We start from the raw sequence: 12,690 nt of genomic DNA on the forward strand, positions 1-12,690 counted from the left end.
AGCTATCGCGAACTCAAATGATTTGATTTAGAAACCAGTTCACAGACTTCGACTCAAACTCCACCTTCAGTGAAACTAACCAATGGGAAACAAACGTGTAAATACATGGCAGTAAAAGCGCTGGAAAGAACGGGGAATATTAGAAATTCGGTTGATAGGCGGAGAACTTCAAGGACTGGAGAGAGGCGAAGGTGGTCTGCTTGACCTACGGTGGACAGTCGCGATTACGCGGAACTTGTCCCGACTCAGGGGAGAGAAAAATATAGGTTACGCGCCTCGTGACAAGATGCGCGATGACAGCGCATAGGAGACAGAGGAATACAACCAGCTGGCATTGGGAAAGTTCACACCTGTTGATCTCCTATTCGCAGATGTGCTTCATGTTTAATTTCGATGTCCGGACATTTACCTGTCACCAGTCACACTAAAGTCTCCAGACAATTTTAAGCGAAAACTGTCCCTATTTTGAGCTGAGGTGATGAACATTTTCCAGGGTTTATAAATACATTAGCATCTCCCTCGGCCAATCCCAAAAACGGTGATCTGACGCAAACAGACAACATGAAAATGGAAGTAGGTGTTAATGGATTAGGCTGCGGTTGACGCATCAGATAGACATCACTTTGGTCTGATTCCTACATACTTTATTAAAGCAGATTAAAGCATGAACCCTGATTAAAGGCTGTGGGAACTGTAGATTTTTAACTTGACTACTAAAGTTACTCTATCTCTAAAAAACACCTAATTTAAAATCTGGAATACTATGTGTGGACATATATTACTAACAGTTATAAATCGGTATAAGATGAAAGCATTAAAATAATGTAAAGTACAATTTACTTAAAACGTGAATACGGTTAATTTTGATATCTACACATCAGACAGTTTCAGACTTGTTTCATGTAGTATGGGGTTGGTTTGCTCATGTGCGTACGTAGGTTAAATGCATAATGTGACTACAGCCCTGAGCACATTCAGTTATCAGGTGGCAGTTCTACATTGTATGTCAAACAGAGCTAAGGATGTAGGATCCAATCTCTAATGTGATGGAGCGGTTCTGGAGGTGTCCGTCATGGCTGCCAGAGTAGCAGCCTCTTTGTGCTTTTTCTAATAGCAATCTAATATCTGAGTTGAGTACCAGAGTCAATTGGGAACCTTGACCAATGCTTCCCTCACTGTCTGGTGTGGCCTGTAAGATAGGGTGAAATGGTTTGACCTACCTTCTATATTGGGTAGAAAAATATATTGTTTTGATTCAGAACCAAACGCTTTCAGTGATGACTACCTGAGTTACAAGGTGGTGTTGCGGTTAACACCTCAATTGTGGATTGCAATCTCTGTCTGAGAAAAGACATCAGCAGAGATGCAGAAGTAACCATGACGTTTGTTAGGTTATCAAAGAATACAATTTGTAATCTTCCCTCAAAAACTGAAATGAATTCAAAATACGTCATATCAGGGTGTATCAAAGTAACACAGTGTGACATATCATAATACATATAAATTATGTTTTTACATCAATTGCACACATCTTACAGATTTCTTACTCTGAAGTCTATAAAGAAGTTATAATAGTTTAAAAAATGTTTAAATCTTCCTTAAATCTCTATGCACTGTCTTTTATACAAAGTTTCATTTTATGGATGAAATTTTGCTGGCAAAATAGCCAAATTGTTCCATTATACTGTATATTATCTATATATCCCATGCTAAAAACACATTCTCCGATTCTCTCACTGCATCTCGTACCTCCTTCTTTTCTCTCCGCATCTCTTCCTCGGCTCCTCGACAGGCGTCATCGAGGAATCGCAGAAGGGACTGGGGGATTCATCTGTAAAGTAATGGGATGGTCCCATGCTGTGACAGCCAGACAGCCTCCCAGCAACATTAAAAGACAAAATGACATCATTACAGCACACGTTCGGAATGCCTTCACGGAAGCTTGTTTTCCAGGGAAGATTAAACAGTTGGCAAACAGGCTTCTATTCCTCAGCCTGGCCACACTGTTGTAAATGACTGGACACAGATCCAAGAGAGAATGTTCATGAGGGCCTCAACACCATTCAGTTCACATAAGCAGCGGTGTGGCGTAGTAGTGAGGAGCAGGGCTCATAACTGAAAGGTTGCTGGTTTGATTCCCATTGGAGCACTGCTATTGTAACCTTGGGCAAGGAATTTACCCAGAATTGCCTCAGTTAATATGCGACTGTATAAATGGATAACGTGTAAAATAATTGTAACCTGTGTAAATTGCTCTGAATAAGAGGGTCCTCTAAATGTTGGTATTGTTACTGTTATCAAAGCTATACATATTTTTGCACACCTGATGGGGTAAACAAAATCTCTGTGAGAAGTATTGGCAGGTGACTGTGAAAGATTAGGATTAAGTGTCATTTGCAGTGGAAAATCTGAAAGAAAACAGCCAAGATTATGTGTATTGCCACTGAAAGGCAGTCAGATTTTGTCTTTCCATTTATAGAATATATGCTATCGCAGAAAAAGGAGGCCCAACACCTATCCTTTTTTTTCCCTACTGAGATACCTATTTGCCGCATCGTGACACCACACGCATTCTACTTGTGATCAAAGGTGTATTGCAATTAACTACCAAAATGTTGCTTAGCAACTGAAGATGACGCCAAATTAATAATGGACACTTGAATGTTTGCCTGAGTTGGATATGAGCAAAGATCTGGCAGTGGAGACAAAACCTCCTATGTACTCCTTTTAATCAGTCCTCAAAAAACAGGATTCATGTGAGATGATTCATCAGACAAGACAAAAAAGAAAGGTCATGGAAACTGTATTTATCTTATTTTCATTCTTTCTAGGGAAGCATAATTGTATAGTATAATTTGAGAGATGTTTTTAACATGAGGGAGCACTGACAGCATATTTTTTTTGGTTTCTAAAGAAGCAAAATTGCTTGGAAAATGTTTATTGGGTTATGAAATGTGTGTTTAAGGAATATTTAAGATGTGTCATTACCAGATGACTGTGGTTATGAGCAAATCCCCCCTAACAAAGATTGCTGTTCACCATCAGCTATTGTCCTGTCACAAACATCTCAAATAGACTCTACTGACCACAACATGCAGTCCTATCTTCTCAGTGCACTTTTTACCATAATAGCTCATTCTCCTCAGTGCATTCTTAGCTATAGTAGCCCTCTCCTCAGTGTACTCTTAACTACAATAGTCCTCTCTCCTCAGAATACTTTCTACTAAAATCTCCCTTTCCTTAGTACACTCTTTGGTAGAATCAACCTCTCCTCAGTGCACTCTTTAGCTAAGATTTAGCTGGATATTTCAGACGTACTCCCAGTTTGACTTTTTTATGATAATATTCTTTTATGGTCAATACGAAGTGATCATAAAAGAATATGTGTTTGAAGTAGAGGTGTGCTTTGCTGAGTTATAACTACATGCTGAGTAATAACTATAGAACTATAAACACCTGAAATCAGTCTACTCGTTTGTTCACAGTGAGACATGTTTTAATTTAGCTACTGTAATACTAGTTATATGGATAAGTTCAACTGTAGTAACTGTAGTCTTACAATTATGATATCAGCGAAGAGAGTTGTAAAAAGTTGGGTGTTGTATCCAGAAGCTGTAAAGAATTCATAGCTTTTCTCCTCATAGCTCTGGAATCAACAGGTAGCCAGTCCTCTAGGGCCTTGGCAGTGCTTGAGCAGACAAACTTTGTTATGGTTTGAAAGAAGCATAGCTGCAAGCCAAATTCTTCAATGAAACCCCAGCAATCTGCCTGCCAATCAGATTCCCCCCTCAGTAATGCACCTGCTAAGAAAGCTCTTGTGATTGCCGACTCTGTAGTTGATCGGCTGCCTCCAGGATGTCAAAGTGACGAATATCAACAAAAACCTGAACATGCTGGCTAAAGGTAAATTCTAAAAAAATGTCATTCATGTTGTTGTGAATGACATCTGACTTAGGCAATTGTAAGTTCTTGAAAGTAATATTTTTTTTTTGGTGTGCATTATTTTGGACTGCTAAAACTTTGTGAGGTCTGTAATTTTCTCTGGTCTCACTCCAGTGTTCTGTCGTGGACCTACAGCAGGCTTAAGTCCCTAAATTTCTGGCTGGCTGACTGGTGTACATACAACAATGTGGGCTATATAGACACTTACAAATCATTCTGGGGGAGTCCTGGCCTGGTGAAAAGAGACCTGGCCTGAGCTGGGGAAGTTCTTTTCTCTTATCTACAAATACAGCTAGTCTTCCTGGCTATAATTAACAAAGTGGAACTGGCAAGGAGGCAGGTGTGCAGTCTTACACTGATTTCTCTTAGCTTCTCAGATCCCAAAACCGTACTGAGATTGTGTCCTTTCCCCATATTAGCCTACATATGTTCATTTAAGCCACAGAGGCATCCACTATTTAATTTGCATTATTACTAGCAACATTAAATGATCAAGTCACATGCCCTGCGACAACACAATGTTTATCAAAATAGGCCTTTTGAGTGCTAGGCCACTATCCTCCGAGTCTAATCTTGTGAATGAAAGAATAAATGACGAGATAGATATCCTTACCCTATCCAAATCCTAGCTCAGACTGGATGAAAATATAGCTCTTAACATGTCTATCCATGATGGAGCATCCCTGTTCATGGCCTGTACAAATACACCACGCTATCCCCACTCCAACATACTGCCCCTAGACTCGAACGGATGCAATGAACTTACACATTTTTCAAGTTGTTCCACTGTCAGCATTTCCACTTTTTTAAAGGAATCTCTATACCACCTTATCCGTGGATAAGGGAATAATTTTCACTGGTTTCCCCCCAGCTGGCCCTGGGTTTTTCCCTCTGGAAAATGTGCTGCGCTCTGTTTTCAGCGCCTGGCGGTAATTTCATTCCATCATTCTGAAAGCCTTAAAATTAGCTGAACTAAAATGGTCTGGATATCAGTGTATCAGTATTCATAATACTGATATCAGTGTCAACATCAAAGCTCAGCATTCTCACTATGTGTTTAGGCTTGAAGCTTAGGGCAAACTGAAGCAGACAGAACGAATGTGCCTGTGTCTGCCCTAGGTTTTTAGGTAACACGTTTGCACCAAAGGAAGACTGAAAATGGAGCAGCCAAGCATGGCATGAATATATAACTGACACACATACGAAACAGCTGCAGAAAAGCCTCAGAGAAAATACTTCATGCAGAATGTTGCCAGTGTCCTCTGAAACGAAAACGCTGTGTCACAGGGCTTCTGAGTGATTATATAGACACGTAAGCCGACATTGTTCTCGGATTCATTGACGTTAATACAACTATCGCAAACACACAGCACAACCGTCAGAACAGAAGTCATCACAGTGGCTCACTTTTTTTCCATTACTTTGCTATTGGTGACAAAACGCTGGTGACATCCCCATTAAATTACATTTCGTTAATCCCACAATTAAATCTCGACAACGATCAGTACACACGCGCGGTCAGGTGGGCGGTGCGTGTGACCGACCCCCGGTAGAATTGCACGCAAAACCGGTGATGAACTCCACAGTATTAGGTGTGCTGGCAAGAACGGAAAGTGCAAAGTGCTTTGTGAAAGACTGCACAACAGAGACCGAGTACTGGGACACACATTATGAGTCACTTGCACTGGGACGACACAGCCGAACCTGCTAGCCAGCAATTTACAGCCCGTTCTGCCTGTCCACCAGTCTGGGTTTATATCCTCCGTATCGGATTATAGCGCACGCACGCACACACACACACACACACACACACACACACACACACACACACTAGTGTATATATACTGTATATCTTTATATTGCAGGCTCGATTCCCAGATGTTACGCTGCTGTTATCAAGCATCGTACTGCATACATGGCTGGTTTGTAAAATGTAAGTAGCTGTGGTGAAGAGCGTCTACTAAGAAGTAATGCACTGTTGCCTGCTGTAACCTGTCCCCTTTGCTGTCTGTCATTCTCAAATCTCACGGGCAGAGCACTCTCACGCTGTGCAAACGGTGCACAGTGCATTCATTTGCATATAAAACATAATCATCATTTGAGTCCACAGGAAAAGATACTGAATTATACATGTCAGACACATCTCCCACGTGACAAATATAACCATGCAATTTCAATTCAGTTGCAGACTCTGCACACACAAAGTCCATTATGTTCGATCTATTATATATAACAGTTACTTTTATGACCAAAGGGCAATCCACGTGGCCAAGCGCGGTACAGTGCACCTGTAGACACATGGGTATTTCCTCTACAATAGAACTGACCTGAGCTTTATTTTACTCAGTTTGGGACTGGAACGCCCGCAGAGAAATCAATAGACACACATACATAAATTCCATCAGTCGCGTAATCTTCCGTTCGCATAAAGTTATATTTCTGTATGACTGCAATGTTATGAAAGCTTGTAGCCTTTAGGATATTAAGCATTCATTTTCCTTCCATTTGTTATCTGTGAGTGAATGCCTGTTCACCCCAGAGGGGTTTCTCTGAACAGTCAACGAGCGGAAGCTCACCTCGAACCCAGGCCAGACGGAGTCGTGTCGACGCTTATGCGAACTCAGTACAGAGGACGCAAGAGAGACACTGTGTTTTCAGAAATGAATAGAAATTACAGTCATACATCGGAGCAGTTCGACCAGAAAAATAAATCGAACACCGTTCAGCAATATAAGATGAAAGTCTGAATGTCATGGCTTTCCGTAACGATTATGGCATGGAATGGACTGCACTGTCCTTTTTACGGCTAAACTGCACGTCGCAGGGGCCTTCGTACAGAAGACCCAATCCCTTCTTCTGCAAAAAATGCAAATAATATATATTTTTTATTAAGAATAACTTTGGGAAAATCACAGACATGTATGTCAATCATATTGAATTATACCCTTGAATAAATAGAAGCAAGAACACAGTAAAAAGAAAGATGTGTGTATTGGATTTTTAATTTTAAATATATGTTTTTTTAGTCTTAATAGCACTGCACACAGCAAATTCATACTGTTCACAAACATTGGATGTCAATCCAGAAAATATGAGGTTCACATTTATTAGCATTCCTGTGGTTAGTATTGCAGACTGTCCTCTGACATGGATTACACTGATGCTTCTGCAGTGTTTTATGAGGTTCTGGTACTTCTGAGAGGCCTTTTTGGCCATTACCCCAGCAGATTTGTTGTGAGTCCTTCAGATGTTTTGGTTTTGTCTGTGAACTACTTTACTGAGTTCAAACCACAAGTGTTTGATTGGCTTGAAGTCTGGAGATCAAGGTGACCATTTGAGAACCTCAACTTTGTGTTGAGCGGACCATTTCTTTGTAGACTTGTAAATGAGTACTCTGGTTTCCTGTCATACTGAAATATCAGAAAATGTTTCAGACAATTCTGGGCTTCTTGGCAGATGCAACCTGTTTTTTCCAGAATGTTCTGGTATGTGGTGGACTTCCTAACTTCCTGTTAACAAGGGCTCTGGGACCCACAGATATAAACTAACCCTCAAACATAACAATAACCATATGTTTGTTAACATCTCTGATGTTAACCTTGATGCATGCTACTGATGAACCTCTCTGTGTTACCTGTGTTTATAGCACAGGGAAACAGAAAATCTTCAGAGACCTCTGTATAGTTCCAGAAACTTCAATTGAACTTCCACACAGAATTTTGGTATATACAATATATATATATTATTTATATATTATATATACATTTTGTATTTTCTGAAAAAAAATTCCTAAGACTTTACTTTTCCTGAGACTTTACGATCACTTTAAGACCACTTTTTTCAAAATTACACTTATGTGTGAATACTCTGCTTATTACAGTTTCAGATGTAGTGCAAGATACTGACTATCCAGGAGAGAATTGAGGTGGTGACCCTGTGCCTGTGGGGAAAGTGTTCTGATGAAGTAAAGGTGTTTTCATAGACATAGATTTCAACTTTGTGACCACTGTGTATAACATTTAAAAAGGGATTAAATGTAAATAAAAAAACAAATACAATTCCAATAATAATATTCTTTCAGTTTCTTCCCCATTTTATCTGCATTATCAATAAAATGTTGGGCAAGATGAATATAGCATACAATAAATATTTGAAACTGGTAATAAACTGGAGTCTGCATCCCTATGAAAGAAGATTTAAAAACAGAAACTAAAAGGAAATATTTTCATCAGAATAAAATTAGAAAGTACTTAGGATCTTCTTCATTGACATGAAATTAAATAAACTCAAAGACAAATAACTTACATTTGTATTTGAAAATATCATAAATAATAATTTCCCAGAAACAATATCAAATTCATCTATGATTAATGTAATACCAAATATTGTAATTGTTTCAGGTAGTTTCTGAAAAAAAAAAATGGTTAACTCACACTAATAAGATTAATAGAAAAATGGAGATCAAGGTATTGAACATCAGATTTTAATATGAAGAAGGGATGTGGGATTTTAGTTTACTACAGGTTAAGGATAGAATAAAAATATTCACAAGATAAGGGTCATGAGTTGTCATAAAAATATATATAAAAAAGAAAAACTATGGGTAGTCGATTTCAGGGAACCCACTCTACTATGGACCCCCACACCTGTATTATTTGCAAATAGACATAATGCATAGCTCTTCTGAGTTTTTGTGTGCGTCCACTTACAGGTGCGCATTGAGATGCATTCCTGACACAGGGGGAGCTCAGAACGTGGCCTATAAAGTTCACAACCCTCTGCTGGGCTGTGGAGTTCATTGAGTCATGTTAGATTGGAAGGGCCTTCTGCAGATGAAACCTAACTCAGAAATGGTGATTTAGAATACAGTTCACAGTCATGCTGGCAGACAGCGGTTGATAAGCAGGGCATTAGCAATTCAGGACCTCAAAACTATGTGCTGTTCCTTCAAATTCTTCATTAGCCTGTGTCCCAAGTATGTCCATCTTGGACTATTCTAACAGCCTTTCTCTTTTCCCACATTAAATACCCAAAGGTTAAATATAATTAATATTCTACAGATATTCCAGTTAGCTGGACACTAGATATGCAGTTAAAATGGTAAACTAAAAGGGTTATGTACCACAAACCACTTGTCATTCAGTTTAAAGTAGCTTCAACGTGGTTTCAATGTAAGACTAAGAATCTGAAAAAAGCCTGCATTGTTGATCAGAAATGTATGTTGCACGTTAACTAAAACCACAATAATAATAAATATAGTAGTAATCATAAGAAGAAGAAGAAGAAATTAATCATGACTATTATTGCTGTTGTTATTATTTATTGGTAATAATCATAAAGATCATTGGTTATTACATTATGTTACATCACATTACATTCATTTAGCAGACTGTCAGCACAAGCGATCGATTTAAGTTCAATGAGCAACAGTGACAGACCAGGCTAACAACACTCCCAGACCAGCAAGCGTGTGCACAACACCATTCAAGCATCACCACAAGGTAACTGTCGTTTTTCGGCCACCTCCCTCTGGACTGTGTAGATCTCTGCCAAGAGGTGGTAGAATTCATCCTGCAGGGAATACACAGAACGAGGACCCAACCATCACACAATGCTGTCACAACAATTCTGCAACATCATAAACAGAGCTTGTGACATGCCACCAATCAAACTGGAGCCCTCTCACAATAACGGAGGTAAGGAGAATGCCCCGCGCTCATTTAGGGAGGAGGATGGAGTCTCACCCTGCTGCACGCGTGCTCGAATAATATCCCTTCCACCTTGCGTGTGTAGGTCACCAGGCTCTCCATGCGAGCGTCCATCAGAACAGCAGGGTCTGGCACCGGTATGAAAGCCTGCACCCTAAAGGGGAGGAGGAGGAGAGAAAGAGAGCCTTTTTCTAGTAATTTTCCAGATTTACCCCGACCGTCTTGGGGTTTTTCTGCGTTTTTTACTTTTCCTGGAAAAGGCACTTTCTACTACATTGGGCAAGGAACTTAACCCATAATTACCTCAGTAAACATCAGCTGTGTAAATGGGTAACATGTATAAATTGGAACCCATGGAAGTCACATAAGAATGCCTGCTAAATGGAAATAATGCAGTGTAATGTGTTGGGAAAAGTGCTGCCCAGCTGCGTTGCAGGGAGAGCGTGTGCGCTCAGCACTTGCAACGCTGCTTTGGAGAGCAAGTGTTGTGACTCAGTGGACCAGGCCCGGCCGGCGTGGGCAGGAGGGGGTGCGGCAGCCCTAGCACGGTGTGCCGTAGGAGCGCTCGCGTGGGCTCACTCACATTTTGTGCACGAGGTGGTTGCGCAGGTCCTGGGATATGTCCTGTTGCCACGCCTTGGTGCCCACGTCAGAGGGTGGGTTCGCCGTGGGCACGGAGTTCAGATCGCCCACGCCACCCCTGCCAATCATCAGGTTGGTGCAAGGGGGGGGAGATAAAGAGGAGCGAGTCAGTGAAAGAAAGAGGAGAAGACAGGCCACTGATTATCAACCTTAATTTTGCAAATACGGTGCTCAATCAAAGATCACAGCGTAAACAGAGCTAAACAGCAGGTTGCAACGCACCATGCTGCTACATACATGAATATTCAAAATCTGAGAGGCGACAATCACGCTGCGAATGGATGCTGTGAAGCAGAACTCTGACAGCGAGTGTGTGTGGTAAGGACTCTCTCGGCTGCGTGTTGCTGGGCGGGTAGCGTGATGGGGCGGAGGGCAGAGGAGAGGGCTGCCTGACGTACCTCTATAAGTTGATGTTGCTGTTCAGCTTAGTGTCTTGCACTTCTCCATTCACATCCATGGGGTTTCCTCCTGCTGCTGTGGGTGAAAGGAGAGGAATCAGGCCCATGGCTACACACACATGCCTGTCAACACTAGTATGCACTTACATACCTCATTCGGCTGCCGACACTTACCGAATACACAATCACCCGCCAACATTTATACACACCTATATACCAGAAATGCGCCCAGCTACCAAACACTGCCTGACCCTATATTGGCACACCCATGGGCTGTCTTTTCAGCGTATACACATCAATTTGGGAGCCTATGGCCACCTCAATAAATCACTGAATGCACAACACAACGCCATCTTACACAATTATTGCCCTAGCCTGGATGCTGCGTTCTGAGGTTAAGCCTGCCTGCCTGACAGACTGCGGCTCATCCTGGCGGTCGAGACCCAGGGCAGCGAAGTCCTGCTTGATGGAGCTGGGTGTGCCAGGGCTGGGCTCAGGGTCCTCTGGAGAACCGCCCTGGCTCGCTGCTGCAAAGAGCAAGGGAAGAGGAGGTGAGAAAGAAAAAGCATCATTCAGACCCATGTCAACATAATTATAAACTGCTGCACCAAATGACAAGACGCCCTCCCGGGCCAGTTTTGCTAAAGACGCATACTGCACTGTACGGCTACGACAGCGGCGTTCATAAATCACCCGGCTACGGCCAACAAACTTACTAGGCGGCCCAGCCGACTATGTAACTTTTTGGCTAGTTCTTAAAAATGAGAGAAAAGAAACCGGCAAGCTAACCCTCACATACACAGTTTGTGGTTAATAACCAAACACTGGTCGTTTAAAGGTGGAAAAGTATTGACCAGTAAACCACTGAATCATTAACTATTTCACTGTTAGTATTTAGTAATTTCAATAAATGACAGGAGTCAGCTGGTTTACCGTTTCTCTCGCTGGCAGAGCTACAAAGTAGGGGAGAATAAAGTTTTCCAGAAGGAGGACCGGCCATATTATCGCACATACAATAAACACAAATGAAATAAAAATTGATATTTGCAGCTACAAACAACAAAAACATTCTATTCTTCGCGTCTTTCCCTTGTTTTTTTTTTCCTTCCTGAGAACTGGCAGGATAGGCAGTGGGCGGCAGGTAATGTGATGGCATTACTTGGTGCAGAGAAGACCTGGATAATTCTAAAATGTAAATTTAAATTATTTTATGATCATTTCAAAATCTTAACCTGAGATACAACGTAAATTTAACTCACTGGCCTGTTTGTTGGATCTGTGCATATGTTTTTTTTTCCATACGGCAGTATTATATTTCCAGTAATCAGGAAGTAGACGTTGCCCAGTGGTGTTTGATAATGTTTTAGTGAAAATTGTTGTTTATAACTGCTTATTGATTCCTTTTTTTGTTTTAATTTTAGGTCTAGTTTCTGTGTAGTACCACTTCCCCTTTTCTACCAGTGTGTTGAAACAAGTGATGCTTCTTCTTCTTGGTGGTGCTTCTTGACTTTAACTTTTCTGTATACATTCATTTGGCCACTGTGAAGACTGTATAAGAACTGTATGGTATATGTGTGTATGTGTGTGTGTATGTGTGTGTGTGTGAGAGAGAGAGAGTGTGTCTCTCTGTCCTGGGGATGGGCATAGCAAACCTGATCATTTACACAGCACGCATCTTTAATACTTCAAAATACTTCCTAGAGAAGTTAAAGGTGATTAGTTAATCACAGATTTTATTTATTTATTTATTTATTTTATTTATTTATTTTAATATAGCAACAAGCTACATTAGGAGTGAAGAATATTAGCAGCGCTGCATGACCAAGTTTCAATAGTTGGCCAGACATGGATTTATATGCATAAACCTGTGCAAATTCTTCATTTTCTAACTTGATTTTTAACAGAGTTGACATTGAACAGGTTAAATCTCTTCATCACTTGCACCCCATGACCTCTCTGACTAATAATATAATGCAGTGTTTGTGCAACAGTCTCAGCTC

The sequence above is a fragment of the Megalops cyprinoides genome, chromosome 19 (genome assembly GCF_013368585.1).
Source record: "Megalops cyprinoides isolate fMegCyp1 chromosome 19, fMegCyp1.pri, whole genome shotgun sequence".
NCBI lineage: Eukaryota > Metazoa > Chordata > Actinopteri > Elopiformes > Megalopidae > Megalops > Megalops cyprinoides.